The following is a 26757-nucleotide window of genomic DNA, read 5'->3' as shown; positions in this document are numbered from 1 at the left end:
GAAAAAAAAGTGATCCATATGTAAACCATTACATTTTCAAGCATGCATTTAGGAAACAAAAGTCACATATATAAAGTTTAATTGGTTCTAATAAGTACAACTTATTAAGCACCATGTTTAGTTTAAACAAGAAACGAGGTAGTGAATGGGGAATACAATGCAAGTGCCAGTGAAAGAAGAAACAGGACAAGGGAGTACGTAATGAATGGCAGGACACTAGGAAACGCAAAGGAACAGATGGAACTTGGGGTACTTGTTCACAGATCCCTGAAGGTGGCACAGCAGGTGAATAAGGTAGTTATGAAGGCATATGGGGCACTTGCCTTTATCAGTCATGGCATAGAATATAGGAGCAGGAGGCCATTCAGCCCTTCGAGCCTGCTCTGCCATTCATCATCATGACTGATCATCTAATTCAATAGCCTAATCCCACTTTTCCCCCCATATCTTTTGATCCCCTTCGCACCAAGTGCTATATCGAACAGCTTCTTGAAAACATTCAACATTTGGCCTCAGCTACTTCCTGTGGTAACGAATTCCACAGGCTCACCACACTCTGGGTGAAGAAATTTCTCATCTCTGTCCTAAATGATCTATGTGGAACTTGCTGCGCCATAGTGTGGTGGAGTCGGAATCATTAAATAGTCTCAAAAAGGGGAATAGATAAATTTCTGATTAAAAAAATTAAAGGGACATGGGGAACAGACAGGGAGGTGGATGAGACCAGGAAGAGATCAACCATAGATCTGATTAAATGGCAGAGCAGGCTCGAAGGGCTGTATTGCTTACTTCTGCTCCTAATTCCTATGTTCCCATCCTCAGACTGTGACCTCTGGTTCTGGACACACCCATCATCAGGAACATTCTTCCTGCATCTGCCCTGTCTAGTCCGGTTAGAATTTTATAGATTTCAGTGAGATCCCCCCCCTTCTTCTGAACGGCACTCCATCAAATACAATGCTAACTGATTCAAACTCTCCTCATAAGTCAGTCTCGCCATCCCAGGATTCAGTCTGATAAAACATCGCTGCATTCCCTCTAGAGCAAGCACATCCTTCCTCAGCCAGAGACCAAAACTGCACACAATATTCCAGGTGTGTTCTCACCAAGGCCCTGTATAATTGCAGCAAGACATCTCTGCTCCGATACTCAAATCCTCTTGCTATGAAGGCCAGCATACCATTTGCCTTCTTTACCACCTACTGTATCTGCTTCTTCCCTTCCGTGACTGGTGTACGGGGACACCCAGGTCTCCTTGCACTTTCCCCTCTCCTAATTTATGACCGTTCAGATAATAATCTGCCATTTCTTTTTTGCTATCAAAGTGGATAACCATGCATTTATCCAAATTATACAGCATCTGCCATTCTTTTGCCCACTTTCTCAACCTGGCCAAAACACACCAAAGGATCTCTGCATCCTCCTCACAGTTCACCCTCCCACCCAACTTGGGCGTCATTTGCAAATTTGGAGATTACAATTTGTTCCCTCATCTAAATCATTCATATATATTGTGAATAGTTGTAGGAGTCCTGACACCGATCCCCGTGGTACCCCACGAGTCACTGCCTGCCAATTTGAAAAATACGCACTAATTCCTACTCTTTATTTCTTGTTTTCTATCCATCTCAATACACCCCTAATCCCATGTGGTTTAATTTTATACGCTAATCTCTTATGTGGGACTTTGGGAAAAGCCTTCTGAAAGTCCAAATATACGACATCCACTGGCTCCCCTTCATCAACTCTATTAGTTACAACCTCGAAGAATTCCAGTAGATTTGTCAAGCATGATTTCCTCTTCATAAATCCATGCTGAATCTGTCCGATCCTACTTTCGAAGTGCTCAGCTATAACATTTTTGATAATGGATTCTAGAATTTTCTCCACTACCAATGTCAGGCTTACTGGTCTATAATTCCCTACTTTCGCTCTACCTCCCTTTTTAAAATAGTGGAGTTACATTAGCTACCGTCCAATCTGCAGGAACTGTTCCAGAGTCTATAGAATCCTGGAAGTTGACCACCAATGCATCCGCTATTTCTAGAGCCACTTCCTTAAGAACTCCGGGATGTAGATCATTAGGCCCTGGGGATTTGTCAGCCTTCAATCCCATCAATTTCCCCAACACCATTTCCCTACTAATACTTTTTTAAAAAAATATATTTTATTAAAGTTTTCAAACACAATTTTTCCCCCTTACAAATCAACAAAAACAGTAACGTGATAACTGATATATAACATTGTTTAACTAATATAGTAAACTAACCAAATAACACGAAATAATGCTCCCCCCCCCGCCCCCTCACCCCATCTAGAACACAAACAATTTACCCCCCCCCCGCCTCCTGGGCTGCTGCTGCTGGCCATCTATTTTCCCCTTAACGTTCCGCTAGGTAGTCGAGGAACAGTTGCCACCGCCTGGTGAATCCTTGAGCCTATCCCCTCAGCGCAAACTTCATCCGCTCCAGTTTTATGAACCCGGCCATATCGTTTATCCAGGCCTCCACGCCGGGGGGTTTCGCTTCGTTCCACGCAAGTAAAATCCTACGCCGGGCTACTAGGGACGCAAAGGCCACGATATCGGCCTCTTTCGCCTCCTGAACTCCCGGCTCATCCGCTACCCCAAATATAGCCAACCCCCAGCTTGGCTTGACCCGGACCTTCACCACCTTCGAGATCACTCCCGCCACTCCCCTCCAGTGGCGGACACGACAAAAACATGTGTGTGGGGTTCGCCGGGCTTCCCCCGCACCTCCCGCATTTGTCCTCCACTCTGAAGAACCTGCTCAACCTCGCTCCCGTTGTGTGCTCTATGCAGCACCTTAAATTCGACCAGGCTAAGTCTGGCACACGAGGAAGAGGAATTTACCCTACTTAGGGCATCAGCCCACAAACCCTCCTCTATCTCCTCCCCGAGCTCTTCTTCTCATTTTCCCTTCAGTTTGTCCACCAGCTCCTCCCCTTCTTCTCTCATCTCCCGGTATATTTCGGACACTTTGCCCTCCCCGACACCCCCCCCCCCCCCCGAAAGCACCCTGTCCTGGATCCCTTGTGTCGGGAGCAGCGGAAATTCCCTCACCAGTTGTCTCGTGAACGCTCTCACCTGCATATACCTAAAGATATTTCCCCGGGGCAGCTCATACTTTTCCTCTAGCGCTCCCAAACTCACAAACATCCCATCTATAAATAAGTCGCCCACTCTCCTAATTCCTGCCCGGTGCCAGCTCTGGAACCCTCCGTCCAACCTCCCTGGGGCAAACCTATGGTTGTTCCTGATCGGGGACCACACCGAGGCTCCCAGCACATCCCTCTGTCGCCTCCATTGCCCCCAGATACTTAATGTTGCCGCCACCACTGGGTTCGTGGTAAACCTTTTCGGGGAGAGCGGTAGTGGCGCCGTCACCAGCGCTTTTAAGCTCGTTCCTTTGCAGGACGCCATCTCCAGCCTTTTCCACACCGCCCCCTCTATCATCCACTTACGGATCATCGCCACATTGGCGGCCCAGTAGTAGTCGCCCAAATTGGGCAACGCCAGTCCCCCCCTGTCTCCGCTACGTTGTAGGAACCCCCTCCTTACCCTCGGGGCCTTCCCTGCCTACACGAAGCTCATGATGCTCCTATCTATTTTTTTTAATAAAAGGCCTTAGTGATCAATATGGGGAGACATTGGAACACAAATAGGAACCTCAGGAGGACCATCATCTTAATCGCCTGCACTCTGCCCACCAGTGACAGCGGCTGCATATCCCACCTTTTGAAATCCTCTTCCATTTGTTCCACCAGCCGAGTCAGATTGAGTCGGTGTAGGGTTCCCCAGCTCCTGGCTATCTGAACCCCCAGGTATCAGAAGTTTCTTTCCTCTCTCCTTAGCGGCAGGCCATCTATCCCTCTACTCTGGTCCCCAGGGTGTATCACAAAAAGCTCACTCTTTCCCATGTTAAGCCTATATCCCAAGAAATCTCCAAACTCACTCAATATCTGCATGACCTCTGTCATCCCCCCCACTGGATCCGCCACATACAGCAGTAGGTCATCCGCGTAGAGTGACACTCTGTGTTCCTCTCCCCCTCTAACCACCCCTCTCCATTTCCTGGAGTCTCTCAGCGCTATGGCCAGTGGTTCAATTGCCAATGCGAACAGTAATGGGGACAGCGGGCATCCCTGTCTTGTTCCCCTATGTAGTCGAAAATACTCCGACCTTTGCCGATTTGTGACTACACTTGCCATTGGGGCCCCATAGAGGAATTTAACCCAGCTGACAAACCCCTCCCCGAACCCTAACCTCCTCAGCACCTCCCATAGATACTCCCACTCTACCCTATCAAATGCCTTCTCTGCATCCATTGCCATCACTATCACTGCCTCCCCTTCTGCTGGGGGCATCATTATCACCCCCAATAGCCGTCGCACGTTGACATTCAATTGTCTCCCCTTTACGAACCCTGTCTGATCTTCGTGCACCACCCCCGGGACACAATCCTCTATCCTTGTTGCCAGCAACTTGGCGTCCACATTTAGGAGTGAGATAGGCCTAGAAGACCCGCATTGCAGCGGGTCTTTATCTCGCTTCAAGATTAGTGATATCGTCGCCTCCGACATTGTTGGGGGTAGGGTACCCCCTTCTCTGGCCTCGTTAAGGGTTCTTACCAGCAGCGGGGCCAACAAGTCCACATATTTTCTATAAAATTCCACCGGGAACCCATCAGGTCCCAGGGCCTTCCCTGCCTGCATGTTCCCCAGCCCTTTGGTCACCTCGTCCACCCCAATTGGCGCCCCCAGGCCTTCCACCTCCTGCTCCTCCACCTTCGGGAACCTTAGTTGGTCCAGAAACTGCTGCATTCCCTCTTTTCCCTCCGGGGGTTGGGACCTATATAACCTCTCATAAAAGGTCGTAAACACCTCATTTATCTTCCCTGCTCTCCGCACCATGGCTCCCGTTTCATCCCTATTTTCCTCGCCGCTGTCCTCTTTCGAAACTGGTGGGCCAACAGGCGACTTTTCCCCATATTCATATCTCATCCTCTGTGCCTTCCTCCACTGTGCCTCTGCCCTCCCTGTGGTCAGCAGGTCGAACTCCCTGTATAGTCCTTCATCCGGGGCCTCCGCATATTTTTTAACCACCCTCAGAATCTCCCCCAGTAATCTTTCCCTTTCTTTGGCCTCTGTTTTCCCCTTGTGAGCCCTGATGGAGATCAACTCTCCCCTGACCACCGCCTTCAGCGCTTCCCATACTACCCCCACTCGGACCTCCCCAACATCGTTGGCCTCCAGGTACCTTTCGATACATCCCCGCACTCTTCCGCAGACTCCCTCATCCGCCAGTAATCCCACATCCAGTCGCTAGAGTGGACGCTGCTCCCTCTCCTTTCCTAGTTCCAGATCCACCCAGTGTGGGGCATGGTCTGAAACAGCTATGGCCGAGTATTCAGTTCCTTCCACCCTCGAAATTTGTGACCTTCCCAAAACGAAGAAACCTATCCGGGAGTATACCTTATGGACATGGGAGAAAAAGGAGAACTCTTTGGCCAGCGGCCTAGCAAATCTCCACGGATCCACTCCCCCCCATCTGGTCCATAAACCCCCTAAGCACCTTGGCTGCTGACGGCCTTCTTCCGGTCCTAGATCTATCTAACCCTGGGTCCAGCACGGTGTTGAAGCCCCCCCCCCCCCCCCCCCCCCCCCCCATTACCAGGTTTCCTACCTCCAGGTCCGGGATACGTCCCAGCATCCGCTTCATAAATCCCGCATCATCCCAGTTCGGGGCATATACATGAACCAGCACGACCACCATTCCCTGCAGTCTGCCACTCACCATCACATATCTGCCACCGCTGTCCGCTACAATGTTCCTAGCCTCAAACGACACCCGTTTCCCCACCAATATGGCCACCCCTCTATTCTTTGCGTCCAGCCCTGAGTGGAACACCTGTCCCACCCATCCTTTCCTTAACCTAACCTGGTCCGCCACCTTCAGCTGCGTCTCTTGAAGCATGGCCACGTCTGCCTTCAGTCCTTTTAAGTGCGCGAACACTCGGGCCCACCCACCCGTCCCCCAGGCGGCGCATTCCTGCCCCGACCACCTTTTCTCTTACCAGCTCCCTTTCGATCTCCGCAGCAGCAGCCCATTTGTTGTTCCCCCGGCTAGATCCCCATCTAGCATGGTTACTCCCCCCATATTGCTTCCGAAAGTCAGCCGACTTCAACTGACACCGGCTTCTCCCGCTCTCTCCTTGACCCCCCCCCCACCGTGTGAGGAACTCCCATCCTCCTTGCGCCTATCTTCCCGCCATCATCTTTCTGACGCGGGAAAAAGAAACCCCGCGCTCTCTAGAACCACCCCGCCCCTCGTGGCGCAGCTCCCCCTACCGCCCCATTCCCATGCCTGTGTCTCTTCTTCCCCCCCCCCCCCCCCCCCTCCGGCGCCCACATTTCTCAGTGTCCCCCCCCTCCCCAATTTATATCTCTATATACATCAGCATCGTCGTTTCCCCCCGCCAACATCAGTCCCTCAGTTCTGATCCAGTTTCTCGTTTTGAATGAAGGTCCATGCTTCTTCCGCCGTTTCGAAATAGTAATGTCTATCCTGGTGCGTGACCCACAATCGCGCCGGATGCAACATCCCGAACTTCACTTTCTTCTTGTGCAGCACCTCCTTGGCTCAATTGAAACTCGCCCTCCTTCTCGCCACCTCCGCACTCCAATCCGGATACACTCGTATCACCGTATTCTCCCATCTACTACTTCGTACTTTCTTGGCCCATCTCAGAACCACCTCTCTGTCATTGAAGCGGTGAAATCGCACGATCATCGCCCTAGGTGGTTCTCCAGCCTTTGGTCTCCTCGCAGGGACCCGGTGGGCCCCTTCCACTTCCAAGGGGCCCGAGGGGGCCTCAGCTCCCATTAGCGAGCGTAGCATCGTGCTCGCGTAAGCCCCGCCATCAGCTCCTTCCACTCCCTCGGGGAGACCCAGGATCCGGAGGTTCTTTCTCCGTGATCTGTTTTCCAGGACTTCAATCCTTTCGATGCACTTCTTATGGAGCGCCTCGTGCGTCTGCATTTTGACCGCTAGGCCCAGGACCTCGTCCTCGTTGTTCGTTACCTTCTGCTCCACCACACGGAGCTCGATCTCCTGGGCCTTTTGTGTCTCTTTAAGCCCCTCGATTGCCTCTAGCATCGGGGCCAGCACCTCCTTTGTTAACAGCTCCACACACCGTCTTAGAAACTCGTCCTGGTCCGGTCCACATGTTGCCTGGGCTCCCTCCACCGCCATCTTACTCCTTTCTTCCTTCTGCCACTGCCCTCAAGGATTGTCTGAGATCTGGCCGCCGCCGCTGTTATTTTTCTTTTCCGCTGGGGGGGGGGGGGGGGGGGGGGGGGGGAGAGACACGGACTCCCTGTTGCCTCACCCCACACCGGGTTTCGTCCCGAAATAAATTCCCGTTGGGGCTCTTAAAAGAGCCCGAAGGTCCGTTTGAGCTGGAGCCGCCGAAACGTGCGGCTTAGCTGGTCATCGCCGCAACCGGAAGTCTCTCTACTAATACTTATCTCCTTCAGTTCCTCCCTCTCACTAAATCCTGCATTCCCCAACATTTCTGTTATCTGATTTGTGTCCTTATTTGTGAAAACAGAACCAAAATATGTATTTAATTGCTCAGCCATTTTTTTGTCCCCTATAATACATTAACTGTAAGAGACCTACATTTGTCTTCACCAATCTTTTTCTCTTCCCGTACCTATAGAGACTTTTACAGTCAGTTTTTAGGTTCCCTGCAAGCTTACTTTCGTACTCTATTTTTCTCTTCTTAATCAATCCCTTGGTCCTTCTTTGCTGAAGTCTAAACTGCTCCAAGTCCTCAGGCCTGTTGTTTTTCTTGGTCAATTTGTATGCTTCGTCCTTGGATCAAATAGTATCTCTAATTTCCCTTGTAAGCCATGGATTGGCCACCATTCCCATTTTACCTTTGTGCCAGACAGGAATGAACAATTGCTGCAGTTCCACCATGCGTTCCTTGAATGTTTGCCACTGCTTATCCACTGCAAATCCTTTAAGTAATGTTCCCCAATCGATGCTTCATAGCAACGTAGTTTCCTTTATTAAGATTCAGGGCCCTCGTCTCAGAATCAACTATGTCACTCTCCACCTTGATGAAAAATTCTATCGTATTATGGTGGCTCATCCCAAAGGCATCTCTCACACAACTAGATTTCCAATGATTACTTTCTCATTACACAGTACCCAGTCTAGAATGGCCTATTCGCTAGTTGATTCGTCAACGAATTGGTCCAGCAAAACATCCCGTATATACTCCAGAAATTCCTCCTCTATGATATTGTGGCTAAATTTGATTTGCCCAATCTACATGCAGATTAAAATCACCCATAATTACATATGTTCCTTTATCACATGCGTCTCTAATTTCCTGTTTAATGCCATTCCCAACATCACCACTGCAGTTTGGGGTCTATATAGGACACCCACGAACTTTTGATGCCCCTTGGTGTTTTTCAGCTCTACACATACAGATTCCACATTATCAGAGCCAGTTTCCTTCCTCACTATTGCGTTAATTTCCCCTTTAACCAGCAATGCAACCCACCGTCTTTTCCTTTTTATCTGTCCTTGCTGAACACCCCTGGACATTCAGTTCCCATCCCTGGTCACCCTGCAGCCATGTCTCTGTAATCCTGATTATATCACACCCATTTACATCTATTTACGTGATTAATTCATCCGCTTTGTTGCGAATGTGTCACGTGTTAAGGCACAAAGCCTTTAAGCTTATCTTAACATCACTTGTCTCGCTCCCAATATTTTTCCACTGTGGCTGTTTGAATCTGGCCCTTGGTTTCTCTGCCTATTATTTTTCTCATTCCCCTTTCTGTCTTTTGTTTTTGTCCTAATTTCCTCCTCCTCCAATTCTTGCATAGGTTCCCACCCCGTTGCTATTTTAGTTTAAACCCTCCCCAACCACTAATAATCCCCCTAGGACATTGGTCCCGGTGCTGCCCAGGTGGAAATCATCCAGTTTGGACATGCTGCACCTCCCTAAGAACCAGTCCCAATGCCCCAGAAATCTGAAACTCCCCCCTCACATGAGCGCTTCAGTCACATAATCATCCGATATATCCTATTTCTCATCTGACTTGCACGTGGCACTGGTACCAATCCTAAGATCACTATCTTTGAGGTCCGACTTCTCAACTCTCTTCCCAACTCCCTATATTCTGCTTTTAGGATCTCATCCTTTTTACCTATGTTGTGGTATCGACGTGTACCACGACCACTGGCTGTTCACCCTAACCTCCAGAATGTTCTGTAGCCGCTCAGAGACATCCTAGCACCAGGGAGGCAACATACCATCCTGGAGTCTCGTTTGCAGCCACAGAAACACCTATCTATTCCCCTTACAATTGAATCCTTGAATCCCCTATAAATATTACATTCTCACACTTTTTACCTCTCCCCTCTGCAACAGAACCAACCGTGATGCAACGTATTTGGCTGTTGCTGCCAGAGCAAGAAGATTATGCTGGAGTTGTACAGAATGTTGGTTAGGCTACAGCTGGAGTACGGTGCACAGCTCTGGTTACCTCACTATAGGAAGGAGTTGATTGCACTGGAGGGGTTACAGAGATGATTCACTAGGATGTTGCATCTGAATGAAAAATGAAAATCGCTTATTGTCACAAGTAGGCTTCAAACTAAGTTACTGTGAAAAGCCCCTAGTCGACACATTCCGGCGCCTGTTTGGGGAGGCTGGTACGGGAAATAAACCGTGCTGCTGACCTGCCTGGGTCTGCTTTAAAAGCCAGCTATTTAGCCCTGTGCTAAACCAGCCCCAGAGCTTTAAGGAGAGACTGGATAGGTTTGAATTGTTTTCTTTAGGTGTCGTTGGTAGCCATGATGTGGAGATGTCGGTGCTGGACTGGGGTGGGCACAGTAAGAACTCTTACAATACCAGGTTAAAATCCAACAGGTCCAAACCTGTTGGATTTTAACCTGGTGTTGCAAGACTTCTTACCGTTTTCTTTAGAGCAGAGAAGGCTGAAGGAGGGGGGCGGGGGGGGGGTGATACGATTGAGGTGTATAAGATTATGAGGTGTTTGGACAGGGTAAATAGGAAGCAGCTGGTCCCCTTGGAGTTAATCACAAGGGGGCATAGTTTTAGGCTGAGGGGCAGGAGATTCCGAGGGGATTCGAGAAAAATTTTTTTTCCACTCGAGTGGTGAGAATCTAGAATGCACAGCCTAGGAAAGTAATGGAAGCTGAAAACCCCACAACCTTTAAAAAGCACTCAGATATGCACAAGACATGATATCCTATATTATTAGATATCCTATAAGACATAGGAGCAAAATTAGGCCACTCGGCCCATCGAGTCTGCTCCGCCATTCAATCATGGTTGATATTTTTCTCATCCCCAAATCCCTGATCCCCTTATTGATCAAAAACCTATCCATCTCGGTCTTAAAGACACTCAGTGATTTGGCCTCCACAGCCTTCTGCGGCAAAGAATTCCACAGATTCACCACACTCTGGCTGAAGAAATTCCTCCACATCTGTTTTAAAGGATTATCCCTTTCATCTGAGATTGTGTCCTCTAGTTCTAGTTTTTCCTACAAGTGGAAACATCCTCTCCACATCCACTCTATCCAGGCCTTGCAATATCCTGCAAGTTTCAATAAGATCCCTTCCCTCATCCTTCTGAACACCAACGAGTACAGATCCAGAGTCCTCAACCGTTCCTCATACGACAAGTTCTTCATTCCAGGGATCATTCTGGTGAACCTTCTCTGGCCTTTCCAAGGCCAGCACATCCGTCCTCAGATACGGGGCCCAAAACTGCTCACAATAATCCAAATGGGGTCTCACCAGAGCCTTGTATAGCCTCAGAAGTACATCCCTGGTCTTGTAAGCTAGCCCTCTCGACATGAATGCTAACATTGCAGTTGCCTTCCTAACTGCTGACTGAACCTGCACGTTAACCTTGAGAATCATGAACAAGGACTTCCAAGTCCCTTTGTGCTTCTGATTTCCTAAGCATCTTCCCATTTAGAAAATAGTCTATGCCTCCATTTCTTCTTCCAAAGTGCATAACCTCACACTTTTCCACATTGTATTCCATCTGCCACTTCTTTGCCCACTCTCCTAGCCTGTCCAAGTCCTTCTGCAGCCCGCGTGCTTCCTCAATACTACCTGCCCGTCTACAGATCTTTGTATCATCTGCAAACTTAGTAACAGTACCTTCTGCTCCTTCCTCCAGATCATTAATATATATTGTGAAAAATTGTGGTCCCAACACCGACCCGAGGCACACCACTAGTCACTGCCATCCTCCGGCGTCAGGCTAACCGGCCTATAATTTCCCCGTCTTCTGCCTCCCTCCCTTCTTAAACAGGGGTGTTACAATAGCCCCTTTCCAGTCCTCAGGGACCCTACCTGCCTCCAGTGATTCCCCAGAACCTTCTCCTTAGTATAGGTCACTGCACTCACCTCTGCCCCTGGTTCTGATGCAAAGTAACTATTCAGTTCATCTGCCATTTCCGATTATTACTTCTCCAGCCACATTTTCCAGTGGTCCAATGTCTATTTTTGCCTCTCTCCTACCTTTTATATATTGAAAAATACTCTTCCTATCTTCCTTTATATTACTAGCTGGCTTGCACTCATACTTCATCTTCTCCCCCCTTATTGCTTTTGTAGTTGTCCTCTGCTCGCTTTTAAAGGCTTCCCAATCCTCTGGTTTCCCACTAATTCTAGCCACTTTGTATGTTTTTTCTTTAGCCTTTATGCTGATTCTTGAAACGCCATCACATTCAGGAATATAGGACAAGTGCTGGTAAGGGGGATTAACAGGAGATTAGGGGTAGTTTATCAGTGCAGACTCGATGGGCCGAAGGGCCTTTTCTGCATCATACAATTCTATGACGATGTCTCTATTTCCCATTTAAGATATTAATTACAGATTTTCCAGAGATTAAGAATTTGCTTCAGATACATAACCTAGATTTTTTTTGAAGCCCCCATTCCATTTGACCATCTGAGAAATAAGTCATTTGTACTTTTCATTGAAATACTATTTTTTTACATACAGGCTTTCCCTACTGTATTGTTACTCTGCAGGTAAACTTACACTTCAAAAACAGATTGTTGCCACACAAAGGCTTTGAAATTCCAGCTACATAAATCTTTGAAAACTATCAATTCAACTCACTCACTGCAGACCACACATGACAATTATTTATTGTATCCAATCCTTATGCAGAATTAGGAACTTTAAAGTCCCAACAGGAATTTATAATTTTCTACATGTGTCGATAAAACATTCAAGATAAATGGCAAAAGCTGAAAGTTTAATTAAGTCAGTCCAGATCTGTTCTTAATTCAAAACATTTGGAGATCAAATCATTCACCTATTGTTTTTATCCTTCTTACTCAGGGTGAATTAGAGGTTAATAAGACAAATATGGTTCATGCAATGGATTGAATTGCTTTAATACAAATATAAATTTTACTTTTCAATTCAAGATGTCAAAAAATGGAACGGTTACTCATGAACTCATAATTAATAAATTCTACTGCCCACAAATCTCAATAAACCATCTATTTAATGTTCCAAAGAAAGTCAAAATTGGTTCACATAAGCATGTATTGTACACTTCTGGCCCAAATCTCAAATACTTAACATTACCAAGGAGAATAATGTTTGTTTTTCCAGAAAAATGCAGTCAAGAGTCCTGACAACGTATTATTTAGTCTCTATCATTCATTAGTTTTCTGTTGAACATTTATTTTACATAGAAAAAGTAGAAAATAATCTGGCATCCCTTCTCCTATTCTTGTGCATGAAGCTGACAGCAGCAAAAAAGATTTTCAAATCAAGGATTTGCAGTGAATATGCTGGTTTCTTAAAGTAAAAACATTTTTGCAATGCTGATAGAAATTTGGTCTGTAAATTCAATTCACTGCTGCTGTCCAACATTTAAATATCTTAACCACACATAGAAAGACAGTGCATGCAAATAAACAATAGAGGAAAAAGATGACTTTCAACATTTCAATTGAAACACCAACTTAAATTTTTTTAAACTGGTACCTAAAGAAGAAAACTTGGACTTTTAAGACAAGGTCCTAGCCAGAATCAAATTTACGTGCTTGGTAAGCATGAAAGAAAAGGGCCAGCACACACCATGTCTAGATCATATCAAAAAAGGTTAGAGAATGTTAATTTCAAAACCAAGTCACAAGCCTGATAGCAATGCTGATGAATAATGCCATATTTGGCAAAATGAGAACTACTGAAAAACATCAGTGCCATGTAAGACCATAAGACATAGGAGCGGAAGTAAGGCCATTCGGCCCATCGAGTCCACTCCACCATTCAATCATGGCTGATTTCAACTCCATTTACCCGCTCTCTCTCCATAGCCCTTAATTCCTCGAGAAATCAAGAATTTATCAACTTCTGTCTTAAAGACACTCAACGTCCCGGCCTCCACCGCCCTCTGTGGCAATGAATTCCACATCCACCACTCTCTGGCTGAAGAAATTTCTCCTCATCTCTGTTCTAAAGTGACTCCCTTTTATTCTAAGGCTGTGCCCCCGGGTCCTAGTCTCCCCTGCTAATGGAAACAACTTCCCTACATCCACCCTATCTAAGCCATTCATTATCTTGTAAGTTTCTATTAGATCTCCCCTCAACCTCCTAAACTCCAATGAATATAATCCCAGGATCCTCAGACGTTCATCGTATGTTAGGCCTACCATTCCTGGGATCATCTGTGTGAATCTCCGCTGGACCCGCTCCAGTGCCAGTATGTCCTTCCTGAGGTGTGGGGCCCAAAATTGCTCAGTATTCTAAATGGGGCCTAACTAATGCTTTATAAACTTCAGAAGTACATCCCTGCTTTTATATTCCAAGCCTCGAGATAAATGACAACATTGCATTTGCTTTCTTAATTACGGACTCAACCTGCAAGTTTACCTTTAGAGAATCCTGGACTAGGACTCCCAAGTCCCTTTGCACTTCAGCATTATGAATATTTTAGAAAATAGTCCATGCCTCTATTCTTTTTTCCAAAGTGCAAGACCTCGCACTTGCCCACGTTGAATTTCATCAGCCATTTCTTGGACGACTCTCCTAAACTGTCTAAATCTTTCTGCAGCCTCCCCACCTCCTCCATACTACCTGCCCCTCCACCTATCTTTGTATCATCGGCAAACTTAGCCAGAATGCCCCCAGTCCCGTCATCTAGATCGTTAATATATAAAGAGAACAGCTGTGGCCCCAACACTGAACCCTGTGGGACACCACTCGTCATCGGTTGCCATTCCGAAAAAGAACCTTTTATCCCAACTCTTTGCTTTCTGCCTGACAGCCAATCGGCAATCCATGTTAGTACCTTGCCTCGAATATCATGGGCCCTTATTTTACTCAGCAGTCTCCCGTGAGGCACCTTATCAAACGCCTTTTGGAAGTCAAGATAGATAAGGTAGAAATATTATAAAAGATAGTACTTATGCGATTGGACAGAATACAATGAAACTTTCTGATCACATTTGGGGAAAAATAAATTTAAAATAGTCAGCCTTTGTAGCTTTACAGAAGAATGTTACATTACTCTATAATGTCTCTGGTCTCAAAACAGCACATCCTTTCAATTCGGGGCAAATTCACGGGACATAACTTGCTGATCTTCGGTGTAACACATTAGAACAACTTACATCTATATAGTATCATTAACATAATAACACATCCCAAGGAGTTTCACAGGAGGGTTTATAAAACAAAATATGACATTCAAGAATATATTGGGGCAGATTATTAAAAGACGAACGGCACAGTGGTTAGCACTGCTGCCTCACAGTGCCAGGGACCCACGTTCAATTCCGGCCTTGAGTGACTGTGTGGAGCTTGCACTTTCTCCCAGTGTCTGCGTGGGTTTTCTCCGGGTGCTCCGGTTTCCTCCCACAGTTCAAAGATGTGCAGGTTAGGTGGATTGGGACTTCCGGCGACGGATGTGAGTGGCGGACGTGCACCGGGAGACGCTCAGACCCAAACCAGACTTGCAAAGCACATAATAGGCAGCTTTAGCAGAAAAAAAAGACATTAAAACTAGAAGAATCATAAAGCTTCAAAATATTTCTAAGAAGAGAAAAAACAAGAGAGGGGGGGCAAACTTGCTCCTCAGAATTGGAGGCTTCACTGGAGTCGGCAGGAGACAAAATGACGGTGTGCTACATCTCCCCCCAGGCGACTGCGAGGCCACCAGTTGAAGACATCAGCCACATCATGGCGGCTAAACTGAAAAAACACCATCGGGACCTGGCCAGACAGGTAAAACAGTCAGTGTATGAATCCCTAAGCCAAATCTTGAGTCAGTTGGAAGGGATGGATGAAAAAAATGGAAGTGTGGGGTGACACAGTACAAAATATGGAGGTGGCCCTCTCCGACCAGTTAGCAGATCACGGCGGTGGGAAAAAAAACCCCCAAAAAACTGGTCTTCGGTCCTGGATGCAAAAACGTTTTTGAAGAACAATCTCGTGGGTCTGTCAGAGGGAACGGAGGATAACACCTCCATAGAGTTGATGGGCGACATTATATTTAAAATGGTGGATGAGAAGGTGCTTAAATCCTCCCCCCACCCCCGAGCTAGATCTGGCTTATCGCGTACTGCGACCAAGACCTCATGGAAAGAACCCCTCTCGAGCAATGATCTTGAGGTTCCATTAATTTAAAGAAAACCAGCAGATCCAGCAATGGGCCAGGTAGCATCGTGACGTTAAATGGTGGTGGTGGGTCACTGGATTCAGCTTTACCAGGACCTCCGCAATATTGGCGAAAAAAAGAGCAGCATTTAATGGGGCAAAATCTGGCCGATGAGAAAGGTATCTGATTTGGGCTACTTTACCCAGCCCTTCTTTGAATCTCGGATCACTTCTTTGACTCCCCAGACGAAACTAACACTTTGGTTAAGAAACTGGCTTCAAATTGTCTGTAAATAAAAGAGAGCATAGCTGGAAGTCTGATGTTGTCCACTAATTTGTACCTGTCCAGCCTTAGGACCGGTACGGACTGTTGTCCTTGTGGGATCCCCTCGCCACGGCGTTACAAAATTTCTTGCTTGCTACAGATGGAATAGCTGACCATGGTGGGAGACATGGTAGAGGCTCTCCTTTCCTCCTTATAACCTGGAACAAGAAGGGCTTGAATGGACCAGTGAAGCTGATAAGGATCTTTGCACATTTGAAGGGTCTAGACACAGTGGTGTGTTTCTACAGGAGACCCACTTACTGGTGAAGGACCAGATGAAGCTTCGCAAAAATTGGGTGGGGCAAGTCTAAAACTCAGGCTTTAATGGTAGGGCTAGAGGCACAGCAATACACAAAAAAAAACCACAATTTATTCCCTCGAGGATTATGGATGACCCCAATGGTCATTATGGTACATCATTGTCTGTGGTTCCCTGGAGAACACGCCAGTTATTTTGCTGAATATACATGCTCCCAATTGGGATGACCCTAGCTTCATTAACTCCCTGGTGAACGCTCTCCCCGATTTAGACAGACATTGGATGATTCTGCGAGGAGACTGAAACTATGTCTTGGACCCCAAACTGTGATCTCTCAGGCATTGACCTCTTTCATGGATAAGATTGGAGGGGTTGACCAGTGGTGTTTTCTGCATCCAAACAGTAAAGGAATGTTCACAGTGCCTACACCCAAATTGATTTTTTTGTTGTTGGCTCTTCCCTCAGTGAGAACAGCTGAGTACTTGGCAACTGTCGGACAGGCAGCACGGTGACGCAGTGGTTAGCTCACGGCAACAAGGACCCTGGTTCGATCCTGGCCCCTAGTCACTGTCCGTGTGGAGTTTGCACGTTCTCCCCGTGTCTGCGTGGGTCTCACCCCCACAACCCAAAGATGCACAGGGTAGTTGGATTGGCCATGCTAAATTGCAAAACTAGAATTGGATACTCTACATTTTTAAAATTGTCATCTCGGACACATTTTGTTGAATCTTGCTTTGATTTTGGCCCACCTGAGCACCCGCCTTGGAGAAGAGACACCAGCTTACTGTCGGATGACAAATTTTGGCAGCGATTGTCTGCTGCTCCAACAGACCTATCAACCTCAACAAAACAGAGTCAATTTCTCCATCAACACTATCAGAAATCCTAAAGCTCGTCATAAGGGGGGAAGAGAGAGAATTTATTTTGTATAAAGTTCACATTGTGAAAAAGGAGAGAGGAACGACAAAGGCTGGTGGACTCCATCTTGGAGGTGACCACCAATATTCCTCTGCCCCAACGCAAATTAATTCTTTTTTGTAAATTTAAAGTGCTCAATTCTTTCTTTTTCCTAATTAAGGGGCAATTGAGCGTGACCAATCCATCTTCCTTGCACATCTTTGGGTTGGTGGGGGTGAGACCCGCGCAGGAACGTGGAGAATGTGCACGTAGCGGAAAGTATTCAAAGGAGGTCATATTGGTGCGCATGTTGGCTTTTGTCAAAACATCAAGCCAACCCAGGAGGAGAATTTGGGTCAAAACCAAATCTATCCAAGATCTCAAAAAGATAGTTCCACCCCACCATAGCAAATGTTTTTTCTGCATCCAAAGATGCTATAACTTCAGGTTCCCGATGAGGGGGATAGGACAATGTTCAAGAGACGTCAGACATGGCCCGATAACCGTCTACCATTGATAAATCTGATCCTCCGAAATTATGTCTGGAAGACATGGCTCCATCCAGGTTGCTTGGACTTTTGCCCGTAAGGCAACATCAGTGTTAAGGAGTGAAATGGGTCGGTAAGATCCACGCTCTACTGGGTTCTTGCTGTCTTTAAGGAGCACCAAGATTGTGGCTTGGGCCAAGGACTGGGTAAATGATCCCCTAGACAGTGAATCATTGAGCATGCCCAAAAAGGTCTTAGTTGCTCTGAGAACCTCTTATAAAATTCAGATGGGAAGCAGTCAGGACCGGGGGCTCTGCCAGATTGTAGCCAACCGATACATTTCCGTATTTCATCTGGGCTTGAGGGGGATTCCAGTTCCCGTTTCTTGCTTTCCTCAATGGTCGGATGTGTAAACCATCTAGAAACCTCGTCATGTCCGAGGTATATGGAGGATGCTCTGACACAAAAAGCTCACGGTAAAACGGACTGAAACTTGGAGGGGTTGAGACTGGATTATTTCTTTGCTCGGAATCAGAGGGATTTCTCAGCAGGCTGCCTGCTTCTTGAGTTGATGTGCAAGAAGATGGCCGCCTTCTCCCCACTGCAAATACTGCACCGCTGCCTTCCTTGCATTGCGCGGGAGCGCAGGAGGCCGAGGGAGCGAGGCGGGGGATTCAGAGAGATCTGGGGTGGAGGTAAAAAGGGAGATAAATCCAGTTTGTTTTGTTCCTCTTAGGCTTTTCTTTAAATGTTTCTGCCGTAGAAGTATCTCTATATAGATTTTGAGTTGTATTGTTTACAGATGAACAGAGGATAAAATATTAGATCCAAAGAATAATTGACAAACGTTTGGTGAAGATGCAGGGCTGGATCCCAGAATTTATTTTTCAAAACTTTGGGTGATAACACACGTGACATTTATTTAATGTTGTGCATTTTTGATTTAGAATGTGGTTGATCGTTTTAGGACATTGTAGATTGTCTCTGCTGCTGTGATGGAATTTGTCACAACCGTCAAAATAAAAGCAGAGCGTTCAGAGCAGATTGTTGGTCATGGATTAGGCAGCCATCACCTCAGCAGAATGTAAGCTCTTAATAAAACAAATTTCTATTTTTCAGCTTTGTAGTTAGAGCTTAATTGGCAGGCAAAAGTTTCAAGGAAGAGCTGTGACACTGAAACAATATTTGCGTTAACTAAGCATAACTGGGCTATGCATTCTGAATACCCTCTTCACTTATGTATCTTCCAGGTCTTGAGTTTGCTTTAATGTCAGTGACTGAAGGCAGATGACGGGGTGGGGCAGGGGAGAATGAATGAAAACTATGTAATTGTTGTTGGTTTCTTACCCAGCACAGAGTCTCGCATTTCTTTAATATCCGCTAATGGAGACATTGAGTGAGATTACCAATACTTACTTTGAGACCAGTTTGGTTTCTAACTTAAATCTTTAGATCTGCTTAACCATCAAGGAGCTCCGAAACCAAAAAGCCCCCAAAATTCAAAAATGCTATTGAGAAAAACATTTTGATTTTGACCAGTTATGCACAAGCATTCTGGATAGGTGCAACAACAGATTTTTGGCAAATAGACACGTGAATAAACTGAATAAATGATAATGATGATTTTAATAGCTTGAGCAAGCGAACTGAATGTTTTGAAGAGATCAAAAGAAGTAAAGCTATAATGCAGAAATTAATTCTTATGTAGATTTTGCTGGTTCTTGGTTTCAGTCTTGACCTCAGACCTATACTAAAATGACACTAGGTTTTGTGGATGCCCACACTGATCCTGCATCAGGTTCTTCAGTCATGACAGGATTCACAGAAGATAATTAAATCACAAATACTTTGGACAAACGCGAATGAGTCTAGCACCATACTGCATTAATACTAAGTACTAAATCTTGCTCCTCCCAAATAAAAATAATAGTTATCATTCAGACACTCCAAAATAGTATCAAGTAAAACCATATCTTATGAAAATGTATATTTAAGAGCACACCAGAGAAAAGACAAGGCGTCACAAATAAGGAAGGGTAAAGAGCAAAGCAGCCCCCTCCCACGCCACACATCAATGAAAATGTGCAAGATATACAGACAGGCATGCTCATGGTTTATTTCACTCATTGATGGGTGTCTGGTAAATGACAAACTCTTTCGAAATGCAAACAACCTAATAATTAGTTTGTGAATGTCAGATCTAAACTTTAGAGTCAATATATTAAAAATGATTCTAGTTTCTCTACCCAACGTAATAGTTAAATACTGAAACTGTCAACTTGGCAGCAAGCAAAAGCAGAGTTCTAAAGCTAATCCTCGTAAGTCCGTATTTTGTCTAGCTGACCTAGCTAAAAAGATTAAGCCTAAAACTGCATACAGCCATCTGCTAAAGGCAACTACTGACTGAATTATCTGATCAACTGCACCGGTGGTGTAAAAGAAATCCAAACACAAAGTTGTTTAAAAAACATAAATCACTGCAATTCTTAAAAGTAATTGAGAGGTATTTTGGGTTCAATAGTTTTAAATATGCTGCTAAAATTATTGAGCTTAAAGCTGCAAACAAATTTCTTCTAGCCATGTTCCATCATTTTCAACTGACTGCAGAAATTTAACATGGTTGAGTCTGTTATTTAACTAAGTTAGAGAGATGTAAAGAATCAATGCATGGCGCAGGATGGTAAAGGAGAACTATGAAATAATGCTATAAAAGAAAATACATTTGGCCCACATCTGAAATCATTTTAAATTGCCAAACTGTTCTAGCTGATTTCACAAGTTTGGAATCCTCCCCAAGGCAACCATCTGGCCCACTTCAAACACAAGACTTGTAAATCTGATTCCAGCAGGAAAGTTACAAATTAAGTGGTCATCACAATAATGGAACTGTGAAAGCTGAAGCACTGTCATCCAGCTTCAAAGCAGGAAATACTGTAAGATCCAATACTTTAACATTTTATCTGTCTCAAACACAAAATCCAGCTCCTCCTTAGCCTATATCTAACATTGTATGATACAATTGGAGCTACTGTAACAATTTACAGATAAGAATGAAGCCATCATGCTGAAGCCATATAGTGTTTAACTAAGCCACACCTTGTTTAGTTTGGTTACGGATGAACAAGCTGAACATTCAAACTATGGAAGCAGTATAAAGCTTTATAGGCCCACATCTGAAATCATGTTAAATTGCCAAACTGTTCTAGCTGATTTCACAAGTTTGGAATCCTCCCCAAGGCCCATTCGATGGGCCGAATGGCCTCCTTCTGCACTGTAAATTCTATGAATTCTATGATAACCTCGGTCATCTGATTAGCATTCTCTAACCATCCAAGATTGGCAGTGGTCCCAATCCATCGAAATTACATGGTGGTAGGTTTCCTAACTGTACGCCCTTAATCCACCCATTTAATTAAACGTTGACCCCGTCCAACGTCCGTTAGGACCACGACTCAAAACCTGGAAAACGATATATTTTTTTTTAAAATGAAGCATCATCCCAGAGGCCACTGCATTGGAACGCATACTTTGCATTGACTGGAGATCAGTGGCGCTAAATCTTACAAACAAAAGCAAAATGTATTTAGTCCATAACATTTAGCAATGAAACCCGATTAGGTCGCACAGGGGCCCATCATATAAACGAGATTCGGGGATAGTCGGTTACCTCGAAAGCAGCATTAAGCCCACAGAGGAAGTGGTTTTGGGGGGGGGGGGGGGTGAAGAGATAAATCGTTACCAATGCAAGGACACCGACCGACTTATCCACCCTCCTCCCATTTTTTTTAAAAAGGGTCTTTTAAATCATACGCCCCACGTCGGGCGTGTATTCCTCCTGGATTGCAGCAACAACAGCAACCGCTAAACCGCGATGATTAGGTTTATCGGCGTCGTGCACCCTTGTCATGTTTCCCATTGCAGCAATGCAAATACACTGGCTGACTGGCACAGGCCACACCGCACAGACCGGAGCAAATGGACAGGATGCGGCGCTCAGGGTCGTTGTGTGTGTGTGTGTGTGGGGGGGGGGGGGGGGGGGTTATTCACATTAAAGCAGGTTCTGCACGAAGCTTGGGGCGGCGGTCGGAAACGCACAGCGTTACCCGGAGAGAGGGGGGGGGGGGGGGGGGGATAAAATGGATGTTAAGGAGAGCCGATGGACGGTAGAGAGTTTCACAGCTGGGGCGGGCTGGAGGTCGCCTCAGACGCCGACAAGAGGCAGTCAGCGAGAACCGCCACCGCCGCCGCCGCCACAGTATCACACACACTCCCCACCCTGACCCTCTTAGCTCCGGCAGCAGTCAGCTTACAGTCGCCCGATTCCCATCAACGGCTCAACTCGGCCCTTACCTTTCCACGGGAGAAATGCCAACCCCGGTCCTGACGTGAGGTGTCGGTTTTTCTTCTCTTTTTTAAAAAGGAGATAGGTGGGGATTTTTCTCCCCCTTCCTCCTCCCCTCAAGAGCAGCCAGCTCCTCTTTCTGTGTTTTTCTTAATTTCTCCTCCTCCCCCTTTAACTCCGCCTCTCTCAGTACAGGCAGACGGACATGGATCCAGCGACAGCGCCTCAAGAAGAAGAAGAAAACACACACACAGGACGGACAAGCAGCGGAGAGAAGGCGCGCGCCGGCAGCAGCCTCGCCCATTGGACCAGGGCCGGAGGGCGGGAGGGTGACGTCATTGAGAAGGGGGTGGGGCCTTCATGACTCTTTAATCCCATTGGCCGGACCATCGCCATCCCCGCCCCCTTCCCTTCGACGCCCCTCCCCCTCCCGCTCGACCTCTACTGCGCGTGTGCGCGCACTCGCGCCCCAACGGCTCGGCGCACGCGCACACGAGCTCCAACGGCCCGGCGCGCGCTGGTGAACGGTTTAAATTGACGTTGGAGGGAGCGGTGGAAGGGAATGGTCTTTGCCTTGTTTTCCTTTTGCTGACATCGTTGATATTTTTTGTGTGGTATTTTGTACCCGTTGGCGTGGAAAACATTAATTACAAGTAACTAAACGCTATTTATCTCAGCCGGAAGAAAAAATCATTTATGGTGTCGGTTATAAGGGATTAAGTACTTGCACAGACTTCCTGCCCCCTCTTTGGAAAGGTGGCTTCGACATCTTTTATGACCACCCGAGAAGGCCTCCGTTTCATGTGAGATCTGAAAGTCGGCATCCCTGACTGTGCTGCACTGCCTCGAGTAGAAACTTGAGTAGAAACCTCAGCCTAAATTAAGAATCGAGGTTCTGCAGTGGGACTCTGATTAACCAACTCCCCTCTGACCTATAGGCAATGATGCTGCCCACTGAGCCACAGAATGATAGCAAAATTAAATAATAATCTTTATTAGTGTGACAAGTAGGCTTACATTAACACTGCAATGAAGTTTCTGTGAAAAGCTCCTAGTCGCCACACTCCGGTGCCTGTTCGGGTACACAGGGAGAATTCAGAATGTCCAATTCACCTAACAGCACGTCTTTCAGGACTTGTTGGAGGAAGTCGGAGCACCTGGAGGAAATCCACACTGACACAGGGAGAACGTACAGACTCCTGTCAACAATGGTATTCCAAAGATGTTAACTCTTCTCTGAGGCTCAATATTTTCTGGTCACCTCATGTGGATATATCTGGACACGATATTCATGGAAGCACAGGAGCCCTACCTTATCCTGATGTGTTCAAGTACCCTGGAATATCACCTACAGGGTGTACAGTAAAGCAATCAGGAATGATAATCTTTTGTGAGGGCCACGAAGAATCCAGCACGAGTTTCAAGGATACAAAGAAATAACATTTATTTACAATAACATATATACACAACAGCAGCAACCTCGCTTGCTGCTTACTCCTTCCTGCTGGTTCCAAACTGGCCAGCTTTATTTATACAGGGAGTCTGCTAATGATTTCTCCGCCACCCTCATTGGGGAAGCTCGTACTCCCACAGGATTGTAGGATTGTCATTAGTCCCCAGCAAATGGTAAGCAGGCAGGTTATAACACCCCAACGCCCCCCCCCCCCAAAGTCCAAGGAATCCACCGAGTACCCTGGTGAAAGAGGGCGTTGGACTCGTTTTGCCGCAGGCCGGACACCATTTGCATGAGGCGCTGGATCGGGCGGCGTGTAACGAGACGGAGACCGGCGCTTCCGTGATGAACGGCGTAACGGTTGTACATCCACGGCTCGTGGGCCCAAGGATTCCCCCCTGATGCGTCCTGTGTCTCCATCTCGGAGTCAGAGTCTGCTGCCTCTGTCATCTCGGCGTCTCTATCTCCGCGTGGTTCTGTAACGACCTGCGCAGGCTTTGAGTGAGGCATCAGAGGAAGATTGTGAGGACTACTTTCCATTGTCTCTGGTCTCTGCGGCTGTAGAAATGAGCTCCGGGGGCGGGGAGTCTTTGGAAGGGATAGTCTTCTGGACCGAACGTGGTCTACATGTTTGCGCTGGAGACGACCCTGGGCTTGCACCTGGTAAGATATAGGGCCCGTTTGATGAAAGTTTACGCCAGGGACCCACTGGGCACCACCAGCAAAATTGTGAACGAACACTGGGTCACCGGGCGCAAACTGCCGAATCGGCCGATGCCGAGAAAAACCCTGTCCCTGCCGTTCTTGTGTGCGGCGTACTTTTGCGCCAATGTCTGGGAAAACCGTACTAAGGCGGGTGCGAAGTCTCCGGCCCATTAGGAGTTCTGCAGGAGCTACCCCAGTCACCGCATGGGGGGTGGTCCTATACGAAAACAAAAAGCGAGCCAGTCTCGTGTCCATTGACCCGGAAGACTGCTTCTTTAGGCCTCGTTTGAATGTCTGCACTGCGCGCTCCGCCAACCCATTTGAAGCCGGGTGGTAAGGGGCAGTGCGGATATGGCGAATGCCGTTCATCTTCATGAACCTCGCAAACTCCTCACTGGTGAATGGAGTGCCGTTATCCGTGACCAGCACCTCGGGGAGGCCATGTGTACTAAAAGACAAACGCATTTTCTCAATTGTTGCGCAGGACGTTGTGCCTAGCATCTTATGCACCTCTCGCCATTTAGACTTGGCGTCGATCAATAAAAGGAACATGGATCCTTGAAAAGGGCCGGCGAAATCCGCATGCAAGCGTGCCCAAGGCCGCCCTGGCCATTCCCAGTGATGTAGGGGCGCGGCCGGCGGGAGCTTCTGATGCTCCTGACAAATGGAGCAGTTTTGGGCCACCTTCTCAATGTCGGCGTCGAGGCCTGGCCACCAAACATAACTCCGGGCCAACATTTTCATTTTGGTCACACCTGGATGCCCATTGTGCAAGTCTCTTAGTATCAGCTCCTGTCCTTTTTCCGGGACAATCACACGCGTCCCCCACAAGAGGATGCCGTCTTCCACTCTGAATTCTGACAGCTTGGAGGAAAATGCCCAGAACTCGCCTGGGAGCTGTCTATGCTGCCCACCATACAGGACTATGTGTCGAACCTTTGACAGGACTGGCTCCACTCACGGATCTGTGATGCCGTGACAGGCAAGGTGTCCATAAAATTTAGGGCTGCAACCACCTCACCGGTCCTGGGGGTCGACATGGGGCCGGTCGGTAAAGGCAATCGGCTCAGTGCATCGGCATTCGCTATCTGCGTTCCTGGTTTGTGCTCCAGAGAATACTCGTATGCAGCGTGCAACAAAGCCCAGCGCTGGATCCGTGCGGAAGCAATGGGCGGTATTGGCTTATCCTCTCTGAAAAGTCCCAGCAGAGGCTCATGATCAGTCACGATAGTGAAGTGGCGGCCATACACGTACCGGTGGAAACGATTCACCGCAAAGACCACTGCCAGGCCCTCCTCGATCTACGTGTACTTTTTTTCCACTGCAGTCAATGTGTGGGAGGCGAAAGCTATCGGCCGCTCTGCCCCGTTCTCCATCTTGTGGGACAGGACGGCCCCGATACCATAAGGGGATGCATCACATGTGACGAGCAAAGGCTTTCCCGGATCATAGTGGGTTAGTAACCCAGACGACGACAATTGTTGTTTTACCCGCCGGAAAGCGTTTTTTTGCGGCTGACCCCAAACCCAGGTGTGATTTTTCTTTAGCAGAAGATGCAACGGGGCCAGCGTAGTTGCCAGATTGGGGAGGAACTTCCCGTAATAGTTTACGACGCCGAGAAAAGAACGAAGATGCGAAGTGTCAGTCGGGGTGGGGGCCTGTTGAATCGCACGCACCTTCTCTGCGATGGGGTGCAAACCTTTGCGGACCACCCGATAACCCAGGTAGATTACTTCCTTCGCCTGAAAGACGCACTTTGTGTGACCTAAATGAACTCCAGCCTCCGACAAGCGTCTAAGAACAGCCTCCAGATTTTCCAAATTTTCCTGCTCCAAATTCCTGTGATCAAAAGGTCATCTACGTAGACAGCGACACACGGTAAACCTCTCAAAATCCACCGAGTACCCTGGTGAAAGAGGGCGTTGGACTCGTTTTGCCGCAGGCCGGACACCATTTGCATGAGGCGCTGGATCGGGCGGCGTGTAACGAGACGGAGACCGGCGCTTCCGTGATGAACGGCGTAACGGTTGTACATCCACATAATGCGTTGAAAAATAGCGCAGGCAGAGGATACTCCAAAGGGCAAACGTGTATATTCATACAGGCCCCGGTGTGTATTAATCGTTACATATGGTCGGGAGGCAGGTTCCAGCTCCAACTGTAGGTAGGCGTGACTCATATCTAATTTTGTGAACGAGAGTCCACCTGCAAGCTTTGCGTAGAGATCCTCTATGCGAGGCATTGGAGATCGGTCGAGTCAGGAAGCCGTATTCACTGTAAGTTTATAGTCGCCGCACAAGCGAACTGCGGCATCTGGCTTCATTACAGGTACAATTGGTGCTGCCCAGTCAGCGAAACGGACGGGCCTGATAATACCCAAAGTTTCCAAACAAGTGAGCTCCCCTTCTACCTTCTCGAGCAAGGCGTAAGGCACCGTGCGCGCCCGGAAATAGCGCGGCGAGGCTCCTGGGTCGACTTGGATACGGGCTATGGCCCCTTTTATTTTCCCCAAACCGGGCTGGATTACATCTGGGTATCGTCCTAGCACCTCAGTCAACCCTACAGGAACTGTTTG

General features: G+C 47.2%; 1 protein-coding gene across 1 annotated transcript in view; it reads right to left on the bottom strand.

The window, feature by feature from the left end:
• add1 (adducin 1 (alpha)) overlaps window positions 1–22288 on the bottom strand; it is a 281597-nt gene extending 259309 nt beyond the window's left edge. The window contains 1 exon segment of the mRNA XM_072515692.1: window positions 22033–22288. The gene's annotated coding sequence lies outside the window, so the exon portion shown is untranslated.
• Window positions 22289–26757: the final 4469 nt, after the last annotated feature.

The sequence above is a fragment of the Scyliorhinus torazame genome, chromosome 9 (genome assembly GCF_047496885.1).
Source record: "Scyliorhinus torazame isolate Kashiwa2021f chromosome 9, sScyTor2.1, whole genome shotgun sequence".
In the NCBI taxonomy this organism is placed as follows: Eukaryota; Metazoa; Chordata; class Chondrichthyes; order Carcharhiniformes; family Scyliorhinidae; genus Scyliorhinus; species Scyliorhinus torazame.
Note: the sequence above shows the minus strand (reverse complement) of the source record. Positions and strands in the feature narration are given on the sequence as shown.